This window comes from Salminus brasiliensis, chromosome 4 (assembly GCF_030463535.1).
Source record: "Salminus brasiliensis chromosome 4, fSalBra1.hap2, whole genome shotgun sequence".
NCBI classification, from domain to species: Eukaryota; Metazoa; Chordata; class Actinopteri; order Characiformes; family Bryconidae; genus Salminus; species Salminus brasiliensis.
The window spans coordinates 10238447-10262220 of NC_132881.1; positions in this window are offsets into that span (position 1 = coordinate 10238447).

Consider the following 23774-nt stretch of genomic DNA (forward strand, 5'->3'; position numbering starts at 1 on the left):
TGTGTGATTCGCTACGATCTGTGTGCAATTGTGTAACAGGTAAGTGATCATTCAGTTTCTATACATGTATTGACTTTCTTTTTTTTGTCTTACAGGTTTTTCGGACCGCTTGAACCAAGGGTCTTTCCATTGCCACTGTGAGTGAGTTGCTACTATCTGTCTACAAGTGTGTAACAGGTAAGTGATCATTCAGTTACTATACATGTATTGACTTTCTTTTTTTGTCTTACAGGTTTTTCGGACCACATGAACCAAGGGTCTGTGCATCTGCAACTGTGTGTGACTCGCTATGTGTCTGCAAGTGTGTAACAGGTAGGTGATCATTCAATTTCTATACATGTATTGACTTTCTTTTTTTGTCTTACAGGTTTTTCGGACCGAATGAACCAAGGGTCTTTCCATTGCCACTGTGAGTGAGTTGCTACTATCTGTCTGCAAGTGTGTAACAGGTAGGTGATCATTCAGTTTCTATACATGTATTGACTTTCTTTTTTTTGTCTTAAAGGTTTTTCGGACCGCATGAACCAAGGGTCTGTGCATCTGCAAGTGTGTAACAGGTAGGTGATCATTCAGTTTCTATACATGTATTGACTTTCTTTTTTGTCTTACAGGTTTTTCGGACCACATGAACCAAGGGTCTGTGCATCTGCAACTGTGTGTGATTCGCTACGATCTGTCTGCAAGTGTGTAACAGGTAGGTGATCATTCAGTTTCTATACATGTATTGACGTTTTTTTTTGTCTTACAGGTTTATCGGACCACATGAAACAAGGGTCTGTGCATCTGCAACTTTGTCTGACTCGCTACTATCTGTCTGCAAGTGTATAACAGGTAAGTGATCATTCAGTTTCTGTACATATATTGACTTTCTTTTTTTGTCTTACAGGTTTTTCGGAACGCATGAACCAAGGGTCTGTGCATCTGCAACTGTGTGTGATTCGCTACGATCTGTCTGCAAGTGTGTAACAGGTAAGTTATCATTCAGTTTCTATACATGTTTTGACTTTCTTTTTTTGGCTTACAGGTTTTTCGGACCTCATGAACCAAGGGTCTGTGCATCTGCAACTGTGTGTGACTCGCTACTATCTGTCGGCAAGTGTGTAACAGGTAAGTGATCATTCCGTTTCTATACATGTATTGACTTTCTTTTTTTGTCTTAAAGGTCTTTCGGACCACATGAACCAAGGGTCTGTGAATCTGCAACTGTGTGTGACTCGCTACTATCTGTCTGCAAGTGTGTGATAGGTAGGTGGTCATTCCGTTTCTATACATGTATTGACTTTCTTTTTTTGTCTTACAGGTTTTTCTGACCACAAAAACCAAGGGTCTGTGCATCTGCAACTATGTGTGACTTGCTACTCTCTGTCTGCAAGTGTGTAACAGGTAAGTGATCATTCAGTTTCTATACATGTATTGACTTTCTGTTTTTGTCTTACAGGTTTTTCGGACCGCAACAACCAATGGTCTTTCCATTGTCACTGTGTGTGTGGCTCGCTACTATCTGTCTGCAAATGTGTAACAGGTAAGTGATCATTCAGTTTCTATACATGTATTGACTTTATTTTTTTGTCTTAAAGGTCTTTCGGACCACATAAACCAAGGGTCTGTGCATCTGCAACTAAAAGGTTGGTGATCATTCAGTTTCTATACATGTATTGACTTTCTATTTTTGTCTTACAGGTTTTTCGGACCTCATGAACCAAGGGTCTGTGCATCTGCAACTGTGTGTGACTCGCTACTATCTGTTTGCAAGTGTGTAACAGGTAGGTGATCATTCAGTTTCTATACATGTACTGACTTTCATTTTTTGTCTTACTGGTTTTTCGGACCGCATGAACCAAGGGTCTGTGCATCTGCAACTAATTGGTTGGTGATCATTCAGTTTCTATACATGTATTGACTTTCTTTTTTTGTATTACAGGTTTTTCGGACCACATGAACCAAGGGTCTGTGCATCTGCAACTGTGTGTGACTCGCTATCTGTCTGCAAGTGTGTAACAGGTAAGTGATCATTCAGTTTCTATACATGTATTGACTTTCTTTTTTTGTCTTTCAGGTTTTTCGGACCACATGAACCAAGGGTCTGTGCATCTGCAACTGTGTGTGACTCGCTATCTGTCTGCAAGTGTGTAACAGGTAGGTGATCATTCAATTTCTATACATGTATTGACTTTCTTTTTTTGTCTTACAGGTTTTTCGAACCGCATGAACCAAGGGTCTTTCCATTTCCACTGTGTTTGTGGCTTGCTATCAATCTGTCTGCAAGTGTGTAACAGGTAGGTGATCATTCAGTTTCTATATGTGTATTGACTTTCTTTTTTTTGTCTTACAGTTTTTTCGGACCTCATGAAACAAGGGTCTTTCCATTGCCACTGTGTGTTTGGCTCGCTATCAATCTTTCTGCAAGTGTGTAACAGGTAAGTGATCATTCAGTTTCTATACATGTATTGACTTTCTTTTTTTGTCTGAAAGGTTTTTTGGACCTCATGAACCAAGGGTCTGTGCATCTGCAACTGTGTGTGACTCGCTACTATCTGTCGGCAAGTGTGTAACAGGTAAGTGATCATTCCGTTTCTATACATGTATTGACTTTCTTTTTTTGTCTTACAGGTTTTTAGGTCCACAAAACCCAAGGGTCTGTGCATCTGCAACTATGTGTGACTTGCTACTCTCTGTCTGCAAGTGTGTAACAGGTAAGTGATCATTCAGTTTCTATACATGTATTGACCTAATTTTTTTGTCTTACAGGTTTTTCGGAACGCATGAACCAAGGGTCTGTGCATCTGCAACTGTGTGTGATTTGCTACGATCTGTGTGCAATTGTGTAACAGGTAAGTGATCATTCAGTTTCTATACATGTGTTGACTTTCTTTTTTTTGTCTTACAGGTTTTTCGGACCGCTTGAACCAAGGGTCTTTCCATTGCCACTGTGAGTGAGTTGCTACTATCTGTCTACAAGTGTGTAACAGGTAAGTGATCATTCAGTTACTATACATGTATTGACTTTCTTTTTTTGTCTTACAGGTTTTTCGGACCACATGAACCAAGGGTCTGTGCATCTGCAACTGTGTGTGACTCGCTATGTGTCTGCAAGTGTGTAACAGGTAGGTGATCATTCAATTTCTATACATGTATTGACTTTCTTTTTTTGTCTTACAAGTTTTTCGAACCGCATGAACCAAGGGTCTTTCCACTGCCACTGTGTTTGTGGCTCGCTATCAATCTGTCTGCAAGTGTGTAACAGGTAGGAGATCATTCAGTTTCTATATGTGTATTGACTTTCTTTTTTTGTCTTACAGGTTTTTCGGTACGCATGAACCAAGGGTCTGTGCATCTCCAACTGTGTGTGACTCGCTAATATCTGTCTGCAAGTGTGTAACAGGTAGGTGATCATTCAGTTTCTATACATGTATTGACTTTCTTTTTTTGTCTTACAGGTTTTTCGGACCGCATGAACCAAGGGTCTTTCCATTGCCACTGTGTTTGTGGCTCGCTATCAATCTGTCTGCAAGTGTGTAACAGGTAGGTGATCATTCAGTTTCTATGCATGTATTGACTTTCTTTTTTTGTCTTACAGGTTTTTCGGACCACATGAACCAAGGGTCTGTGCATCTGCAACTGTGTGTGATTCGCTACGATCTGTCTGCAAGTGTGTAACAGGTAGGTGATCATTCAGTTTCTATACATGTATTGACGTTCTTTTTTTGTCTTACAGGTTTATCGGACCACATGAAACAAGGGTCTGTGCATCTGCAACTTTGTCTGACTCGCTACTATCTGTCTGCAAGTGTATAACAGGTAAGTGATCATTCAGTTTCTGTACATATATTGACTTTCTTTTTTTGTCTTACACGTTTTTCGGAACGCATGAACCAAGGGTCTGTGCATCTGCAACTGTGTGTGATTCGCTACGATCTGTCTGCAAGTGTGTAACAGGTAAGTTATCATTCAGTTTCTATACATGTTTTGACTTTCTTTTTTTGGCTTACAGGTTTTTCGGACCTCATGAACCAAGGGTCTGTGCATCTGCAACTGTGTGTGACTCGCTACTATCTGTCGGCAAGTGTGTAACAGGTAAGTGATCATTCCGTTTCTATACATGTATTGACTTTCTTTTTTTGTCTTAAAGGTCTTTCGGACCACATGAACCAAGGGTCTGTGAATCTGCAACTGTGTGTGACTCTCTACTATCTGTCTGCAAGTGTGTGATAGGTAGGTGGTCATTCCGTTTCAATACATGTATTGACTTTCTTTTTTTGTCTTACAGGTTTTTCTGACCACAAAAACCAAGGGTCTGTGCATCTGCAACTATGTGTGACTTGCTACTCTCTGTCTGCAAGTGTGTAACAGGTAAGTGATCATTCAGTTTCTATACATGTATTGACTTTCTGTTTTTGTCTTACAGGTTTTTCGGACCGCATCAACCAATGGTCTTTCCATTGTCACTGTGTGTGTGGCTCGCTACTATTTGTCTGCAAATGTGTAACAGGTAAGTGATCATTCAGTTTCTATACATGTAGTGACTTTCTTTTTTTGTCTTACAGGTTTTTCGGAACGCATGAACCAAGGGTCTGTGCATCTCCAACTGTGTGTGATTCGCTACGATCTGTGTGCAAGTGTGTAACAGGTAAGTGATCATTCAGTTTCTATACATGTATTGACTTTCTTTTTTTGTCTTACAGGTTTTTCAGACCACATGAACCAAGGGTCTGTGCATCTGCAACTGTGTGTGACTCGCTATCTGTCTGCAAGTGTGTAACAGGTAAGTGATCATTCAATTTCTATACATGTTTTGACTTTCTTTTTTTGTCTTACAGGTTTGTCGGACCACATGAACCAAGGGTCGGTGAATCTGCAACTGTGTGTGACTCGCTATCTGTCTGCAAGTGTGTAACAGGTAAGTGATCATTCAGTTTCTATACATGTAGTGACTTTCTTTTTTTGTCTTACAGGTTTTTCGGAACGCATGAACCAAGGGTCTGTGCATCTCCAACTGTGTGTGATTCGCTACGATCTGTGTGCAAGTGTGTAACAGGTAAGTGATCATTCAGTTTCTATACATGTAGTGACTTTCTTTTTTTGTCTTACAGGTTTTTCGGAACGCATGAACCAAGGGTCTGTGCATCTCCAACTGTGTGTGATTCGCTACGATCTGTGTGCAAGTGTGTAACAGGTAAGTGATCATTCAGTTTCTATACATGTATTGACTTTCTTTTTTTGTCTTACAGGTTTTTCGGACCGCATGAACCAAGGGTCTTTCCATTGCCACTGTGTTTGTGGCTCGCTATCAATCTGTCTGCAAGTGTGTAACAGGTAGGTGATCATTCAGTTTCTATGCATGTATTGACTTTCTTTTTTTGTCTTACAGGTTTTTCGGACCACATGAACCAAGGGTCTGTGCATCTGCAACTGTGTGTGATTCGCTACGATCTGTCTGCAAGTGTGTAACAGGTAGGTGATCATTCAGTTTCTATACATGTATTGACGTTCTTTCTTTGTCTTACAGGTTTATCGGACCACATGAAACAAGGGTCTGTGCATCTGCAACTTTGTCTGACTCGCTACTATCTGTCTGCAAGTGTATAACAGGTAAGTGATCATTCAGTTTCTGTACATATATTGACTTTCTTTTTTTGTCTTACACGTTTTTCGGAACGCATGAACCAAGGGTCTGTGCATCTGCAACTGTGTGTGATTCGCTACGATCTGTCTGCAAGTGTGTAACAGGTAAGTTATCATTCAGTTTCTATACATGTTTTGACTTTCTTTTTTTGGCTTACAGGTTTTTCGGACCTCATGAACCAAGGGTCTGTGCATCTGCAACTGTGTGTGACTCGCTACTATCTGTCGGCAAGTGTGTAACAGGTAAGTGATCATTCCGTTTCTATACATGTATTGACTTTCTTTTTTTGTCTTAAAGGTCTTTCGGACCACATGAACCAAGGGTCTGTGAATCTGCAACTGTGTGTGACTCTCTACTATCTGTCTGCAAGTGTGTGATAGGTAGGTGGTCATTCCGTTTCAATACATGTATTGACTTTCTTTTTTTGTCTTACAGGTTTTTCTGACCACAAAAACCAAGGGTCTGTGCATCTGCAACTATGTGTGACTTGCTACTCTCTGTCTGCAAGTGTGTAACAGGTAAGTGATCATTCAGTTTCTATACATGTATTGACTTTCTGTTTTTGTCTTACAGGTTTTTCGGACCGCATCAACCAATGGTCTTTCCATTGTCACTGTGTGTGTGGCTCGCTACTATTTGTCTGCAAATGTGTAACAGGTAAGTGATCATTCAGTTTCTATACATGTAGTGACTTTCTTTTTTTGTCTTACAGGTTTTTCGGAACGCATGAACCAAGGGTCTGTGCATCTCCAACTGTGTGTGATTCGCTACGATCTGTGTGCAAGTGTGTAACAGGTAAGTGATCATTCAGTTTCTATACATGTATTGACTTTCTTTTTTTGTCTTACAGGTTTTTCAGACCACATGAACCAAGGGTCTGTGCATCTGCAACTGTGTGTGACTCGCTATCTGTCTGCAAGTGTGTAACAGGTAAGTGATCATTCAATTTCTATACATGTTTTGACTTTCTTTTTTTGTCTTACAGGTTTGTCGGACCACATGAACCAAGGGTCGGTGAATCTGCAACTGTGTGTGACTCGCTATCTGTCTGCAAGTGTGTAACAGGTAAGTGATCATTCAGTTTCTATACATGTAGTGACTTTCTTTTTTTGTCTTACAGGTTTTTCGGAACGCATGAACCAAGGGTCTGTGCATCTCCAACTGTGTGTGATTCGCTACGATCTGTGTGCAAGTGTGTAACAGGTAAGTGATCATTCAGTTTCTATACATGTAGTGACTTTCTTTTTTTGTCTTACAGGTTTTTCGGAACGCATGAACCAAGGGTCTGTGCATCTCCAACTGTGTGTGATTCGCTACGATCTGTGTGCAAGTGTGTAACAGGTAAGTGATCATTCAGTTTCTATACATGTATTGACTTTCTTTTTTTGTCTTACAGGTTTTTCGGAACGCATGAACCAAGGGTCTGTGCATCTCCAACTGTGTGTGATTCGCTACGATCTGTGTGCAAGTGTGTAACAGGTAGGTGATCATTCAATTTCTATATATGTATTGACTTTCTTTTTTTGTCTTACAGGTTTTTCGGACCGCATGAACCAAGGGTCTTTCCATTGCCACTGTGTTTGTGGCTCGCTATCAATCTGTCTGCAAGTGTGTAACAGGTAGGTGATCATTCAGTTTCTATACATGTATTGACTTTCTTTTTTTTGTCTTAAAGGTTTTTCGGACCACATGAACCAAGGGTCTGTGAATCTGCAACTGTGTGTGACTCTCTACTATCTGTCTGCAAGTGTGTGATAGGTAGGTGGTCATTCCGTTTCAATACATGTATTGACTTTCTTTTTTTGTCTTACAGGTTTTTCTGACCACAAAAACCAAGGGTCTGTGCATCTGCAACTATGTGTGACTTGCTACTCTCTGTCTGCAAGTGTGTAACAGGTAAGTGATCATTCAGTTTCTATACATGTATTGACTTTCTGTTTTTGTCTTACAGGTTTTTCGGACCGCATCAACCAATGGTCTTTCCATTGTCACTGTGTGTGTGGCTCGCTACTATTTGTCTGCAAATGTGTAACAGGTAAGTGATCATTCAGTTTCTATACATGTAGTGACTTTCTTTTTTTGTCTTACAGGTTTTTCGGAACGCATGAACCAAGGGTCTGTGCATCTCCAACTGTGTGTGATTCGCTACGATCTGTGTGCAAGTGTGTAACAGGTAAGTGATCATTCAGTTTCTATACATGTATTGACTTTCTTTTTTTGTCTTACAGGTTTTTCAGACCACATGAACCAAGGGTCTGTGCATCTGCAACTGTGTGTGACTCGCTATCTGTCTGCAAGTGTGTAACAGGTAAGTGATCATTCAATTTCTATACATGTTTTGACTTTCTTTTTTTGTCTTACAGGTTTGTCGGACCACATGAACCAAGGGTCGGTGAATCTGCAACTGTGTGTGACTCGCTATCTGTCTGCAAGTGTGTAACAGGTAAGTGATCATTCAGTTTCTATACATGTAGTGACTTTCTTTTTTTGTCTTACAGGTTTTTCGGAACGCATGAACCAAGGGTCTGTGCATCTCCAACTGTGTGTGATTCGCTACGATCTGTGTGCAAGTGTGTAACAGGTAAGTGATCATTCAGTTTCTATACATGTAGTGACTTTCTTTTTTTGTCTTACAGGTTTTTCGGAACGCATGAACCAAGGGTCTGTGCATCTCCAACTGTGTGTGATTCGCTACGATCTGTGTGCAAGTGTGTAACAGGTAAGTGATCATTCAGTTTCTATACATGTATTGACTTTCTTTTTTTGTCTTACAGGTTTTTCGGACCGCATGAACCAAGGGTCTTTCCATTGCCACTGTGTTTGTGGCTCGCTATCAATCTGTCTGCAAGTGTGTAACAGGTAGGTGATCATTCAGTTTCTATGCATGTATTGACTTTCTTTTTTTGTCTTACAGGTTTTTCGGACCACATGAAACAAGGGTCTGTGCATCTGCAACTTTGTCTGACTCGCTACTATCTGTCTGCAAGTGTATAACAGGTAAGTGATCATTCAGTTTCTGTACATATATTGACTTTCTTTTTTTGTCTTACACGTTTTTCGGAACGCATGAACCAAGGGTCTGTGCATCTGCAACTGTGTGTGATTCGCTACGATCTGTCTGCAAGTGTGTAACAGGTAAGTTATCATTCAGTTTCTATACATGTTTTGACTTTCTTTTTTTGGCTTACAGGTTTTTCGGACCTCATGAACCAAGGGTCTGTGCATCTGCAACTGTGTGTGACTCGCTACTATCTGTCGGCAAGTGTGTAACAGGTAAGTGATCATTCCGTTTCTATACATGTATTGACTTTCTTTTTTTGTCTTAAAGGTCTTTCGGACCACATGAACCAAGGGTCTGTGAATCTGCAACTGTGTGTGACTCTCTACTATCTGTCTGCAAGTGTGTGATAGGTAGGTGGTCATTCCGTTTCAATACATGTATTGACTTTCTTTTTTTGTCTTACAGGTTTTTCTGACCACAAAAACCAAGGGTCTGTGCATCTGCAACTATGTGTGACTTGCTACTCTCTGTCTGCAAGTGTGTAACAGGTAAGTGATCATTCAGTTTCTATACATGTATTGACTTTCTGTTTTTGTCTTACAGGTTTTTCGGACCGCATCAACCAATGGTCTTTCCATTGTCACTGTGTGTGTGGCTCGCTACTATTTGTCTGCAAATGTGTAACAGGTAAGTGATCATTCAGTTTCTATACATGTAGTGACTTTCTTTTTTTGTCTTACAGGTTTTTCGGAACGCATGAACCAAGGGTCTGTGCATCTCCAACTGTGTGTGATTCGCTACGATCTGTGTGCAAGTGTGTAACAGGTAAGTGATCATTCAGTTTCTATACATGTATTGACTTTCTTTTTTTGTCTTACAGGTTTTTCAGACCACATGAACCAAGGGTCTGTGCATCTGCAACTGTGTGTGACTCGCTATCTGTCTGCAAGTGTGTAACAGGTAATTGATCATTCAATTTCTATACATGTTTTGACTTTCTTTTTTTGTCTTACAGGTTTGTCGGACCACATGAACCAAGGGTCGGTGAATCTGCAACTGTGTGTGACTCGCTATCTGTCTGCAAGTGTGTAACAGGTAAGTGATCATTCAGTTTCTATACATGTAGTGACTTTCTTTTTTTGTCTTACAGGTTTTTCGGAACGCATGAACCAAGGGTCTGTGCATCTCCAACTGTGTGTGATTCGCTACGATCTGTGTGCAAGTGTGTAACAGGTAAGTGATCATTCAGTTTCTATACATGTAGTGACTTTCTTTTTTTGTCTTACAGGTTTTTCGGAACGCATGAACCAAGGGTCTGTGCATCTCCAACTGTGTGTGATTCGCTACGATCTGTGTGCAAGTGTGTAACAGGTAAGTGATCATTCAGTTTCTATACATGTATTGACTTTCTTTTTTTGTCTTACAGGTTTTTCGGAACGCATGAACCAAGGGTCTGTGCATCTCCAACTGTGTGTGATTCGCTACGATCTGTGTGCAAGTGTGTAACAGGTAGGTGATCATTCAATTTCTATATATGTATTGACTTTCTTTTTTTGTCTTACAGGTTTTTCGGACCGCATGAACCAAGGGTCTTTCCATTGCCACTGTGTTTGTGGCTCGCTATCAATCTGTCTGCAAGTGTGTAACAGGTAGGTGATCATTCAGTTTCTATACATGTATTGACTTTCTTTTTTTTGTCTTAAAGGTTTTTCGGACCGCATTAACCAAGGGTCTGTGCATCTGCAAGTGTGTAACAGGTAGGTGATCATTCAGTTTCTATACATGTATTGACTTTCTTTTTTTGTCTTACAGGTTTTTCGGTACGCATGAACCAAGGGTCTGTGCATCTCCAACTGTGTGTGACTCGCTAATATCTGTCTGCAAGTGTGTAACAGGTAGGTGATCATTCAGTTTCTATACATGTATTGACTTTCTTTTTTTGTCTTACAGGTTTTTCGGACCGCATGAACCAAGGGTCTTTCCATTGCCACTGTGTTTGTGGCTCGCTATCAATCTGTCTGCAAGTGTGTAACAGGTAGGTGATCATTCAGTTTCTATACATGTATTGACTTTCTTTTTTTTGTCTTACAGGTTTTTCAGACCGAATGAACCAAGGGTCTTTCCATTGTCACTGTGAGTGAGTTGCTACTATCTGTCTGCAAGTGTGTAACAGGTAGGTGATCATTCAGTTTCTATACATGTTTTGACTTTCTTTTTTGTCTTACAGGTTTTTCGGACCAAATGAACCAAGGGTCTGTGCATCTGCAACTGTGTGTGACTCGCTATCTGTCTGCAAGTGTGTAACAGGTAAGTGATCATTCAATTTCTATACATGTTTTGACTTTCTTTTTTTGTCTTACAGGTTTGTCGGACCACATGAACCAAGGGTCGGTGAATCTGCAACTGTGTGTGACTCGCTATCTGTCTGCAAGTGTGTAACAGGTAAGTGATCATTCAGTTTCTATACATGTATTGACTTTCTTTTTTTGTCTTACAGGTTTTTAGGACCACAAAAACCAAGGGTCTGTGCATATGCAACTATGTGTGACTTGTTTCTCTCTGTCTGCAAGTGTGTAACAGGTAAGAGATCATTCAGTTTCTATACATGTATTGACCTAATTTTTTTGTCTTACAGGTTTTTCGGACCGCATGAACCAAGGGTCTTTCCATTGCCACTGTGTGTGTGACTCGCTACTGTCTGTCTGCAAGTGTGTAACAGGTAGGTGATCATTCAGTTTCTATACATGTATTGACTTTCTTTTTTTTGTCTTAAAGGTTTTTCGGACAGCATGAACCAAGGGTCTGTGCATCTGCAACTGTATGTGACTCGCTATCTGTCTGCAAGTGTGTAACAGGTAGGTGATCATTCAGTTTCTATACATGTATTGACTTTCTTTTTTTGTCTTACAGGTTTTTCGGAACTCATGAACCAAGGGTCTGTGCATCTACAACTGTGTTTGACTCGCTACTATCTGTCTGCAAGTGTGTAACAGGTAAGTGATCATTCAGTTTCTATACATGTATTGACTTTCTGTTTTTGTCTTACAGGTTTTTCGGAACTTATGAACCAAGGGTCTGTGCATCTACAACTGTGTTTGACTCGCTACTATCTGTCTGCAAGTGTGTAACAGGTAAGTGATCATTCAGTTTCTATACATGTATTGACTTTCTGTTTTTGTCTTACAGGTTTTTCGGACCACATCAACCAATGGTCTTTCCATTGCCACTGTGTGTGTGGCTCGCTACTATCTGTCTGCAAGTGTGTAACAGGTAAGTGATCATTCAGTTTCTATACATGTATTGACTTTATTTTTTTGTCTTAAAGGTCTTTCGGACCACATAAACCAAGGGTCTGTGCATCTGCAACTAAAAGGTTGGTGATCATTCAGTTTCTATACATGTATTGACTTTCTATTTTTGTCTTACAGGTTTTTCAGACCTCATGAACCAAGGGTCTGTGCATCTGCAACTGTGTGTGACTCGCTACTATCTGTCTGCAAGTGTGTAACAGGTAGGTGATCATTCAGTTTCTATACATGTACTGACTTTCATTTTTTGTCTTACAGGTTTTTCGGACCGCATGAACCAAGGGTCTGTGCATCTGCAACTAATTGGTTGGTGATCATTCAGTTTCTATACATGTATTGACTTTCTTTTTTGTCTTACATGTTTTTCGGACCGCATGAACCCAGGGACTTTACATTGCCACTGTGTGTGTGGCTCGCTATCAATCTGTCTGCAAGTGTGTAACAGGTAGGTGATCATTCAGTTTCTATACATGTACTGACTTTCATTTTTTGTCTTACAGGTTTTTCGGACCGCATGAACCAAGGGTCTGTGCATCTGCAACTGTGTGTGACTCGCTACTATCTGTCTGCAAGTGTGTAACAGGTAGGTGATCATTCAGTTTCTATACATGTACTGACTTTCATTTTTTGTCTTACAGGTTTTTCGGACCGCATGAACCAAGGGTCTTTCCATTGCCACTGTGTGTGTGACTCGCTACTATCTGTCTGCAAGTGTATAACAGGTAAGTGATCATTCAGTTTCTATACATGTATTGACTTTCTTTTTTTTGTCTTAAAGGTTTTTCGGACAGCATGAACCAAGGGTCTGTGCATCTGCAACTGTGTGTGACTCGCTATCTGTCTGCAAGTGTGTAACAGGTAGGTGATCATTCAATTTCTATACATGTATTGACTTTCTTTTTTTGTCTTACAGGTTTTTCGAACCGCATGAACCAAGGGTCTTTCCATTGCCACTGTGTTTGTGGCTCGCTATCAATCTGTCTGCAAGTGTGTAACAGATAGGTGATCATTCAGTTTCTATATGTGTATTGACTTTCATTTTTTTTGTCTTACAGGTTTTTCGGACCGCATGAAACAAGGGTCTTTCCATTGCCACTGTGTGTTTGGCTCGCTATCAATCTTTCTGCAAGTGTGTAACAGGTAGGTGATCATTCAGTTTCTATACATGTATTGACTTTCTTTTTTTGTCTGAAAGGTCTTTCGGACCTCATGAACCAAGGGTCTGTGCATCTGCAACTGTGTGTGACTCGCTACTATCTGTCGGCAAGTGTGTAACAGGTAAGTGTTCATTCAGTTTCTATACATGTATTGACTTTCTATTTTTGTCTTACAGGTTTTTCGGACCGCATGAACCAAGAGTCTTTCCATTGCCACTGTGAGTGAGTTGCTACTGTCTGTCTGCAAGTGTGTAATAGGTAGGTGATCATTCAGTTTCATTACATGTTTTGACTTTCTATTTTTGTCTTACAGGTTTTTCAGACCGCATGAACCAAGGGTCTTTCCATTTCCACTGTGTGTGGCTCTCTATCAATCTGTCTGCAAGTGTGTAACAAGTTAGTGATCATTCAGTTTCTATACATGTATTGACTTTCTATTTTTGTCTTACAGGTTGTTCGGACCACATGAACCAAGGGTCTGTGCATCTGCAACTGTGTGTGACTCGCTACTCTCTGTCTGCAAGTGTATAACAAGTAGGTGATCATTCAGTTTCTATACATGTATTGACTTTCTTTTTTTGTCTTAAAGGTCTTTCGGACGACATGAACCAAGGGTCTGTGCATCTGCAACTGTGTGTGACTCGCTACTATCTTTCTGCAAGTGTGTTACAGGTAAGTAATCATTCAGTTTCTATACATGTATTGACTTTCTTTTTTTTGTCTTACAAGTTTTTCGGACCGCTTGAACCAAGGGTCTTTCCATTGCCACTGTGAGTGACTTGCTACTATCTGTCTACAAGTGTGTAACAGGTAAGTGATCATTCAGTTTCTATACATGTATTGACTTTCTTTTGTTGTCTTACAGCTTTTTCGGACCACATGAACCAAGGGTCTGTGCATCTGCAACTGTGTGTGATTCGCTACTATCTGTCTGCAAGTGTGTAACAGGTAGGTGATCATTCAGTTTCTATACATGTATTGACTTTCTTTTTTTGTCTTACAGGTTTTTCGGACCACATGAAACAAGGGTCTGTGCATCTGCAACTTTGTCTGACTCGCTACTATCTGTCTGCAAGTGTATAACAGGTAAGTGATCATTCAGTTTCTATACATATATTGACTTTCTTTTTTTGTCTTACAGGTTTTTCGGAACGCATGAACCAAGGGTCTGTGCATCTGCAACTGTGTGTGATTCGCTACTATCTGTCTGCAAGTGTGTAACAGGTAAGTGATCATTCAGTTTCTATACATGTATTGACTTTCTGTTTTTGTCTTACAGGTTTTTCGGAACTTATGAACCAAGGGTCTGTGCATCTACAACTGTGTTTGACTCGCTACTATCTGTCTGCAAGTGTGTAACAGGTAAGTGATCATTCAGTTTCTATACATGTATTGACTTTCAGTTTTTGTCTTACAGGTTTTTCGGACCACATCAACCAATGGTCTTTCCATTGCCACTGTGTGTGTGGCTCGCTACTATCTGTCTGCAAGTGTGTAACAGGTAAGTGATCATTCAGTTTCTATACATGTATTGACTTTATTTTTTTGTCTTACAAGTCTTTCGGACCACATAAACCAAGGGTCTGTGCATCTGCAACTAAAAGGTTGGTGATCATTCAGTTTCTATACATGTATTGACTTTCTATTTTTGTCTTACAGGTTTTTCGGACCTCATGAACCAAGGGTCTGTGCATCTGCAACTGTGTGTGACTCGCTACTATCTGTTTGCAAGTGTGTAACAGGTAGGTGATCATTCAGTTTCTATACATGTACTGACTTTCATTTTTTGTCTTACAGGTTTTTCGGACCGCATGAACCAAGGGTCTGTGCATCTGCAACTAATTGTTTGGTGATCATTCAGTTTCTATACATGTATTGACTTTCTTTTTTGTCTTACATGTTTTTCGGACCGCATGAACCCAGGGACTTTACATTGCCACTGTGTGTGTGGCTCGCTATCAATCTGTCTGCAAGTGTGTAACAGGTAGGTGATCATTCAGTTTCTATATGTGTATTGACTTTCTTTTTTTTGTCTTACAGGTTTTTCGGACCGCATGAAACAAGGGTCTTTCCATTGCCACTGTGAGTTTGGCTCGCTATCAATCTTTCTGCAAGTGTGTAACAGGTAGGTGATCATTCAGTTTCTATACATGTATTGACTTTCTTTTTTTGTCTGAAAGGTCTTTCGGACCTCATGAACCAAGGGTCTGTGCATCTGCAACTGTGTGTGACTCGCTACTATCTGTCGGCAAGTGTGTAACAGGTAAGTGATCATTCCGTTTCTATACATGTATTGACTTTCTTTTTTTGTCTTACAGGTTTTTCGGACCACATGAACCAAGGGTCTTTCCATTGCCACTGTGTGTGTGACTCGCTACTATCTGTCTGCAAGTGTATAACAGGTAGGTGATCATTCAGTTTCTATACATGTATTGACTTTCTTTTTTTTGTCTTAAAGGTTTTTCGGACAGCATGAACCAAGGGTCTGTGCATCTGCAACTGTGTGTGACTCGCTATCTGTCTGCAAGTGTGTAACAGGTAGGTGATCATTCAATTTCTATACATGTATTGACTTTCTTTTTTTGTCTTACAGGTTTTTCGAACCGCATGAACCAAGGGTCTTTCCATTGCCACTGTGTTTGTGGCTCGCTATCAATCTGTCTGCAAGTGTGTAACAGATAGGTGATCATTCAGTTTCTATATGTGTATTGACTTTCATTTTTTTTGTCTTACAGGTTTTTCGGACCGCATGAAACAAGGGTCTTTCCATTGCCACTGTGTGTTTGGCTCGCTATCAATCTTTCTGCAAGTGTGTAACAGGTAGGTGATCATTCAGTTTCTATACATGTATTGACTTTCTTTTTTTGTCTGAAAGGTCTTTCGGACCTCATGAACCAAGGGTCTGTGCATCTGCAACTGTGTGTGACTCGCTACTATCTGTCGGCAAGTGTGTAACAGGTAAGTGTTCATTCAGTTTCTATACATGTATTGACTTTCTATTTTTGTCTTACAGGTTTTTCGGACCGCATGAACCAAGAGTCTTTCCATTGCCACTGTGAGTGAGTTGCTACTGTCTGTCTGCAAGTGTGTAATAGGTAGGTGATCATTCAGTTTCAATACATGTTTTGACTTTCTATTTTTGTCTTACAGGTTTTTCAGACCGCATGAACCAAGGGTCTTTCCATTTCCACTGTGTGTGGCTCTCTATCAATCTGTCTGCAAGTGTGTAACAAGTTGGTGATCATTCAGTTTCTATACATGTATTGACTTTCTATTTTTGTCTTACAGGTTGTTCGGACCACATGAACCAAGGGTCTGTGCATCTGCAACTGTGTGTGACTCGCTACTCTCTGTCTGCAAGTGTATAACAAGTAGGTGATCATTCAGTTTCTATACATGTATTGACTTTCTTTTTTTGTCTTAAAGGTCTTTCGGACGACATGAACCAAGGGTCTGTGCATCTGCAACTGTGTGTGACTCGCTACTATCTTTCTGCAAGTGTGTTACAGGTAAGTAATCATTCAGTTTCTATACATGTTTTGACTTTCTTTTTTGTGTTACAGGTTCTTAAGAAGTCCATCAACCTCTTCTTCTCCCTGAAGGTGTATCCTTCTAAGAAATATATTTTAATCTGCAACTATGTGTGACTCGCTACTATCTTTCTGCAAGTGTATAACAGGTAGGTGATCATTCAGTTTCTATACATGTATTGACTTTCTTTTTTTTGTCTTAAAGGTTTTTCGGACAGCATGAACCAAGGGTCTGTGCATCTGCAACTGTGTGTGACTCGCTACTATCTTTCTGCAAGTGTATAACAGGTAAGTGATCATTCAGTTTCTATACATGTATTGACTTTCTTTTTTTTGTCTTACAAGTTTTTCGGACCGCTTGAACCAAGGGTCTTTCCATTGCCACTGTGAGTGACTTGCTACTATCTGTCTACAAGTGTGTAACAGGTAAGTGATCATTCAGTTTCTATACATGTATTGACTTTCTTTTGTTGTCTTACAGCTTTTTCGGACCACATGAACCAAGGGTCTGTGCATCTGCAACTGTGTGTGATTCGCTACGATCTGTCTGCAAGTGTGTAACAGGTAGGTGATCATTCAGTTTCTATACATGTATTGACTTTCTTTTTTTGTCTTACAGGTTTTTCGGACCACATGAAACAAGGGTCTGTGCATCTGCAACTTTGTCTGACTCGCTACTATCTGTCTGCAAGTGTATAACAGGTAAGTGATCATTCAGTTTCTATACATATATTGACTTTCTTTTTTTGTCTTACAGGTTTTTCGGAACGCATGAACCAAGGGTCTGTGCATCTGCAACTGTGTGTGATTCGCTACGATCTGTCTGCAAGTGTGTAACAGGTAAGTGATCATTCAGTTTCTATACATGTTTTGACTTTCTTTTTTTGGCTTACAGGTTTTTCGGACTGCATGAACCAAGGGTCTTTCCATTGCCACTGTGTTTGTGGCTCGCTATCAATCTTTCTGCAAGTGTGTAACAGGTAGGTGATCATTCAGTTTCTATACATATTTTGACTTTCTTTTTTTGTCTTACAGGTTTTTTGGACCTCATGAACCAAGGGTCTGTGCATCTGCAACTGTGTGTGACTTGCTACTATCTGTCGGCAAGTGTGTAACAGGTAAGTGATCATTCCGTTTCTATACATGTATTGACTTTCTTTTTTTGTCTTACAGATTTTTCAGACCACAAAAACCAAGGGTCTGTGCATCTGCAACTATGTTTGACTTGCTACTCTCTGTCTGCAAGTGTGTAACAGGTAAGTGATCATTCAGTTTCTATACATGTATTGACCTAAATTTTGTCTTACAAGTTTTTCGGAACGCATGAACCAAGGGTCTTTCCATTGCCACTGTGTGTTTGGCTCGCTATCAATCTTTCTGCAAGTGTGTAACAGGTAGGTGATCATTCAGTTTCTATACATGTATTGACTTTCTTTTTTTGTCTGAAAGGTCTTTCGGACCTCATGAACCAAGGGTCTGTGCATCTGCAACTGTGTGTGACTCGCTACTATCTGTCGGCAAGTGTGTAACAGGTAAGTGATCATTCCGTTTCTATACATGTATTGACTTTCTTTTTTTGTCTTACAGGTTTTTCGGACCACATGAACCAAGGGTCTTTCCATTTCCACTGTGTGTGGCTCTCTATCAATCTGTCTGCAAGTGTGTAACAAGTTGGTGATCATTCAGTTTCTATACATGTATTGACTTTCTATTTTTGTCTTACAGGTTGTTCGGACCACATGAACCAAGGGTCTGTGCATCTGCAACTGTGTGTGACTCGCTACTCTCTGACTGCAAGTGTGTAACAAGTAGGTGATCATTCAGTTTCTATACATGTATTGACTTTCTTTTTTTGTCTTAAAGGTCTTTCGGACCACATAAACCAAGGGTCTGTGCATCTGCAACTGTGTGTGACTCACTACTATCTGTCTGCAAGTGTGTAATAGGTAGGTGATCATTCAGTTTCTATACATGTATTGACTTTCTTTTTTTGTCTTACACGTTTTTCGGACCGCATGAACCCAGGGTCTTTCCATAGCCACTGTGTGTGTGGCTCGCTACTATCTGTCTGCAAGTGTGTACCAGGTAGGTGATCATTCAGTTTCTATACATGTATTGCCTTTTCGTTGTCTTACAGGCTTTCAGGACCAATGGCTCCCCCCTTCCTGATAGTGGCAATGGAACGACCCTTGTTGGCTGTATGCACTGTGTGTGTGGCTCGCTATCAATCTGTCTGCAAGTGTGTAACAGATAGGTGATCATTCAATTTCTATACATGTCTTAACTTTCTTTTTTTGTCTTACAGGTTTTTCAGACCTCATGATCCAAGGGTCTGTGCATCTGCAACTATGTGTGACTCGCTACTCTCTGTCTGCAAGTGTGTAACAGGTAGGTGATCATTCAGTTTCAATACATGTATTGACTTTCTATTTTTGTCTTACAGGTTTTTCAGACCGCATGAACTAAGGGTCTGTGCATCTGCAACTGTGTGTGACTCGCTACTATCTGTCTGCAAATGTGTAACAGGTAGGTGATCATTCAGTTTCTATACATGTATTGACTTTCTTTTTTTATCTTAAAGGTTTTTCGGACCACATGAACCAAGGGTCTTTCCATTGCCACTGTGTGTGGCTCTCTATCAATCTGTCTGCAAGTGTGTAACAAGTTGGTGATCATTCAGTTTCTATACATGTATTGACTTTCTATTTTTGTCTTACAGGTTGTTCGGACCACATGAACCAAGGGTCTGTGCATCTGCAAATGTGTGTGACTCGCTACTCTCTGTCTGCAAGTGTATAACAAGTAGGTGATCATTCAGTTTCTATACATGTATTGACTTTCTTTTTTTGTCTTAAAGGTCTTTCGGACGACATGAACCAAGGGTCTGTGCATCTGCAACTGTGTGTGACTCGCTACTATCTTTCTGCAAGTGTGTAACAGGTTGGTAATCATTCAGTTTCTGTACATGTATTGACTTTCTTTTTTTGTCTTAAAGGTTTTTCGGACCACATGAACCAAGGGTCTGTGCATCTGCAACTGTGTGTGACTCGCTACTATCTTTCTGCAAGTGTGTAACAGGTTGGTAATCATTCAGTTTCTATACATGTATTGACTTTCTTTTTTTGTCTTAAAGGTCTTTCGGACGACATGAACCAAGGGTCTGTGCATCTGCAACTATGTGTGACTCGCTACTCTCTGTCTGCAAGTGTGTAAAAGGTAGGTGATCATTCAGTTTCTATACATGTATTGCCTTTTCGTTGTCTTACAGGCTATCAGGGCCAATGGCTTCCCCCTTCCTGATAGTGCATACAGCCAACGAGGGTCTTTCCATTGCCACTGTGTTTGTGGCTCGCTATCAATCTGTCTGCAAGTGTGTAACAGGTAGGTGATCATTCAGTTTCTATACATGTATTGACTTTCTTTTTTTTTGTCTTAAAGGTCTTTCGGACCACATGAACCAAGGATCTTTCCATTGGCACTGTGTGTGTGACTCGCTACTATCTATCTACAAGTGTGTTACAGGTAAGTAATCATTCAGTTTCTATACATGTTTTGACTTTCTTTTTTGTCTTACAGGTTTTTCGGACCTCATGAAACAAGGGTCTGTGCATCTGCAACTGTGTGTGACTCGCTACTATCTGTTTGCAAGTGTGTAACAGGTAGGTGATTATTCAGTTTCTATACATGTATTGACTTTCTTTTTTGTGTTACAGGTTCTTAAGAAGTCCATCAACCTCTTCTTCTCCCTGAAGGTGTATCCTTCTAAGAAATATATTTTAATCTGCAACTATGTGTGGCTCGCTACTATCTTTCTGCAAGTGTGTAACAGGTAGGTGATCATTCAGTTTCTATACACGTATTGACTTTCTTTTTTTTGTCTAAAAGGTATTTCGGACCACATTAACCAAGGGTCTGTGCATCTGCAACTGTGTGTCTCGCTACTATCTGTATGTAAGTGTGTTACAGATAAGTAATCATTCAGTTTCTATACATGTTTTGACTTTCTTTTTTTTGTCTAACAGGTTTTTCGGACAGGATGAACCAAGGGTCTGTGCATCTGCAACTGTGTGTGACTCGCTATCTGTCTGCAAGTGTGTAACAGGTAGGTGATCATTCAATTTCTATACATGTATTGACTTTCTTTTTTTGTCTTACAGGTTTTTCGAACCGCATGAACCAAGGGTCTTTCCATTGCCACTGTGTGTTTGGCTCGCTATCAATCTTTCTGCAAGTGTGTAACAGGTAGGTGATCATTCAGTTTCTATACATGTATTGACTTTCTTTTTTTGTCTGAAAGGTCTTTCGGACCTCATGAACCAAGGGTCTGTGCATCTGCAACTGTGTGTGACTCGCTACTATCTGTCGGCAAGTGTGTAACAGGTAGGTGATCATTCAGTTTCTATACATGTATTGACTTTCTTTTTGTATCTTAAATGTTTTTCGGACCACATGAACCAAGGTTCTTTCCATTTCCACTGTGTGTGGCTCTCTATCAATCTGTCTGCAAGTGTGTAACAAGTTGGTGATCATTCAGTTTCTATACATGTATTGACTTTCTATTTTTGTCTTACAGGTTGTTCGGACCACATGAACCAAGGGTCTGTGCATCTGCAAATGTGTGTGACTCGCTACTCTCTGTCTGCAAGTGTATAACAAGTAGGTGATCATTCAGTTTCTATACATGTATTGACTTTCTTTTTTTGTCTTAAAGGTCTTTCGGACGACATGAACCAAGGGTCTGTGCATCTGCAACTGTGTGTGACTCGCTACTATCTTTCTGCAAGTGTGTAACAGGTTGGTAATCATTCAGTTTCTATACATGTATTGACTTTCTTTTTTTGTCTTAAAGGTCTTTCGGACCACATGAACCAAGGGTCTGTGCATCTGCAACTGTGTGTGACTCGCTACTATCTGTCTGCAAGTGTGTAATAGGTAGGTGATCATTCAGTTTCTATACATGTATTGACTTTCTTTTTTTGTCTTACACGTTTTTCGGACCGCATGAACCCAGGGTCTTTCCATAGCCACTGTGTGTGTGGCTCGCTACTATCTGTCTGCAAGTGTGTAACAGGTAGGTGATCATTCAGTTTCTATACATGTATTGCCTTTTCGTTGTCTTACAGGCTTTCAGGACCAATGGCTCCCCCCTTCCTGATAGTGGCAATGGAACGACCCTTGTTGGCTGTATGCACTGTGTGTGTGGCTCACTATCAATCTGTCTGCAAGTGTGTAACAGATAGGTGATCATTCAATTTCTATACATGTCTTAACTTTCTTTTTTTGTCTTACAGGTTTTTCAGACCTCATGATCCAAGGGTCTGTGCATCTGCAACTATGTGTGACTCGCTACTCTCTGTCTGCAAGTGTGTAACAGGTAGGTGATCATTCAGTTTCTATACATGTATTGCCTTTTCGTTGTCTTACAGGCTTTCAGGACCAATGGCTCCCCCCTTCCTGATAGTGGCAATGGAACGACCCTTGTTGGCTGTATGCACTGTGTGTGTGGCTCGCTATCAATCTGTCTGCAAGTGTGTAACAGATAGGTGATCATTCAATTTCTATACATGTGTTAACTTTCTTTTTTTGTCTTACAGGTTTTTCAGACCTCATGATTCAAGGGTCTGTGCATCTGCAACTGTGTGTGACTCGCTACTATCTGTCGGCAAGTGTGTAACAGGTAGGTGATCATTCAGTTTCTATACATGTATTGACTTTCTTTTTTTGTCTTACAGGTTTTTCGGTACGCATGAACCAAGGGTCTGTGCATCTGCAACTGTTTGTGACTCGCTACTCTCTGTCTGCAAGTGTATAACAAGTAGGTGATCATTCAGTTTCTATACATGTATTGACTTTCTTTTTTTGTCTTAAAGGTCTTTCGGACGACATGAACCAAGGGTCTGTGCATCTGCAACTGTGTGTGACTCGCTACTATATTTCTGCAAGTGTGTAACAGGTTGGTAATCATTCAGTTTCTGTACATGTATTGACTTTCTTTTTTTGTCTTAAAGGTCTTTTGGACCACATGAACCAAGGGTCTGTGCATCTGCAACTATGTGTGACTCGCTACTCTCTGTCTGCAAGTGTGTAAAAGGTAGGTGATCATTCAGTTTCTATACATGTATTGCCTTTTCGTTGTCTTACAGGCTATCAGGGCCAATGGCTTCCCCCTTCCTGATAGTGCATACAGCCAACGAGGGTCTTTCCATTGCCACTGTGTTTGTGGCTCGCTATCAATCTGTCTGCAAGTGTGTAACAGGTAGGTGATTATTCAGTTTCTATACATGTATTGACTTTCTTTTTTGTGTTACAGGTTCTTAAGAAGTCCATCAACCTCTTCTTCTCCCTGAAGGTGTATCCTTCTAAGAAATATATTTTAATCTGCAACTATGTGTGACTCGCTACTATCTTTCTGCAAGTGTGTAACAGGTAGGTGATCATTCAGTTTCTATACACGTATTGACTTTCTTTTTTTTGTCTAAAAGGTATTTCGGACCACATTAACCAAGGGTCTGTGCATCTGCAACTGTGTGTGACTCGCTACTATCTGTTTGCAAGTGTGTAACAGGTAGGTGATTATTCAGTTTCTATACATGTATTGACTTTCTTTTTTGTGTTACAGGTTCTTAAGAAGTCCATCAACCTGTTCTTCTCCCTGAAGGTGTATCCTTCGAAGAAATATATTTTAATCTGCAACTATGTGTGACTCGCTACTATCTTTCTGCAAGTGTGTAACAGGTAGGTGATCATTCAGTTTCTATACACGTATTGACTTTCTTTTTTTTGTCTAAAAGGTATTTCGGACCACATTAACCAAGGGTCTGTGCATCTGCAACTGTGTGTCTCGCTACTATCTGTATGTAAGTGTGTTACAGATAAGTAATCATTCAGTTTCTATACATGTTTTGACTTTCTTTTTTTTGTCTAACAGGTTTTTCGGACCGCATGAACCAAGGGTCTGTGCATCTGCAACTGTGTGTGACTCGCTAGTATCTGTCTGCAAGTGTGTATCAGATAGGTGATCATTCAGTTTCTATACATATATTGACTTTCTTTTTTTGTCTTACAGGTTTTTCGGACCGCATGAACCAAGGGTCTGTGCATCTGCAACTGTGTGTGACTCGCTACTATCTGTATGCAAGTGTGTTACAGGTAAGT